Here is a 2,328-nt window from a genome sequence, read left to right as displayed (position 1 = left end):
AAAATGTGGACCTTTTAAACATGAAAAACTTTCGTAGGACGTATTTTCTTGTAAAGTTCATATTTACTGAGATATCGCACTTTGACGCACTAATGTACCCTGTATAACAACATTGTTTGCGCACAAAATGTTCACTTGCTTTAAAGCGATGAATCACTATAACAAAAAGTCTAAAATACCCTAATTTCTGATGAATTTGCCCGCTGCGGGAGTTTTTTAGGTCTTACTTATATTTTTCATTAATAAAAACCATGAATTTTTGCTTTAAAAAAAAAAGCATTGTGAGCTGGATTATGTTCTTAGGCGTTCCAACAGCCATTACTCGAAAATAAATTTACTGAATTCTTTGCAAATGTAATAAATTTTATATAGCGAAAGAAGGACAAACATACCTAAAAAAACAACAAATTTCAAAGCCAGATTATAGCCAGAAAATTCCATGTGATGCTTCTACAAGCTGCAGCAAGTTAATTAAAGAAAGTTATATGTACATTTGATCAAAAAAAGTTAATTGTTGTATGTCTGTATGTTGTATGTCTAATGTTGTAAATCTGAAGGATACCAAAGAAACACCTTAATTAAAATTTCATCAAAATTCTTAATTAATTCTATTTACTTTTTTATATACATTGAGGCTTAAGTCAAAATTTAAAATTGATAGATTGAAATTTACAAAAAAAAACTCCGCAAAATTTTACAGATTAGTAGGTATTCAGTTAGTCTTGTTAACAATTCATTAATCTCTTTTAAGGCACCTGTTGATAAATATATATTGGTAGCAGCATTGCTATCGAAACCTCAAGTTAAATTTTCTTAATTAATTTCTCAATACTTGGTTAAAAATCATTAAAAAATAATAACTTTACTAATTTCTGTTCTAAATCTATTTCCTTACTTACTCTTAGCCTGACCATAAGTGTGCTCTGAGAGAGGCGATAGTTCTTGATTGCTTTTTGCTAAAAAAATTGCTCCTTATTGTGAAATAAGAGCACTCGTCAATCAGTAATAAAGGACATGAAAAAAATATGTCTTTTATAAGGGGCAAACATTTTTTGACTCATAATATCCGACAAAAAGACTATTATTCAGTTTTCAATTTATCAAGACCATTTAAATGAAAATAAACTAAGGACAGAAACACGATCAGAGCGAAACATCCATGAATTTGAAAATGCAGGGCACGTGCGGGTCTGGTGCCAGACTGACTTGTCTGGTACTATTGGACTTCGTGATGTCACGAGCAATCGCAAAACGTTCTGGTGTTACGCAAATAACAATAATGTGACTAAAATTTTTCGTGAACCACTAAATTAAATCAAGTTAATAATAACAATGGCAAACATCCAACATTGAAGAAATTTATTAATAATTAATATAAGAAATCATATTTTGAAACTTTTGATGGGTGTGTATTAATAGATGTAATTCAGTCACTGTAAATATCAACAAATTGAAGCGCAAAGAAGTTCTTGAGGTCATAATTTGCAATAGATGAATCTAAAATTTTCCGACCCTTAAGAACGGATCTAACAAGATTGGAAGTTGATTACTTGAAATTATTACTAAAGAATATTAACAAAAAAAAAGGATCGAAATGTTCATAAGTACGTTTTTGAGCAACATATGCATGAATTAACTGAATAATGTGACGAGAACTCAGTACGCAGAATAATGGTTGCTATACCCCCAAGTAAAGACTATGCGACAAGACAATTTTTATAAATGATATTGAAATTGAAGAATGGTTAAATTCTATATTGTTAAGTCGAACTTTTTCAGAACTTGTCCAATTTTCAAAATCGTGACTTTAATGCTTCTATGTTAAAGTGGAAAGGTAAGCTATTTATTTATAAATTATGTGTCTGCAAAAAAGTAAAACTCGGTTACATATTTTATTCTGATATGTCGCGGGTTCCCAACCTAATGAATAGTGACAATCGTTTATTAGCCACTCAAAATAAGTAACTTAATTTTCATGGTAGCCTGAGGTATTATAAAAACAATTAAGTGGTTAAAACTGGAGAATAATATCACCACCTCAATTACATGTGCCTGGCCACATCAAAACATGAAAATAGAACATAATGGTTTTCACTCAAGTAGGATGCAGGAACAAGCAAAAAGTGAATATTTTGTCCAATCCAGTCGAATATTTTATGTAGAAAATACCCGAACCCAAGTGCTCATGTAACTGCGAATGACAATTTTATTGATATATGATTCCAATCACCTCTAAACTTTTTCAGTTTTTTCCAACAGCTTTTTTCTTTTAATAGTCAATTTCGCTAATTAACAGATCATTTAAAGATATTTATTGCAGTATCATAT

This window comes from Dendroctonus ponderosae, unplaced genomic scaffold (assembly GCF_020466585.1).
Source record: "Dendroctonus ponderosae isolate FM_Combo_2020 unplaced genomic scaffold, Dpon_F_20191213v2 Dpon_F_20191213_1, whole genome shotgun sequence".
In the NCBI taxonomy this organism is placed as follows: Eukaryota; Metazoa; Arthropoda; class Insecta; order Coleoptera; family Curculionidae; genus Dendroctonus; species Dendroctonus ponderosae.
Note: the sequence above shows the minus strand (reverse complement) of the source record.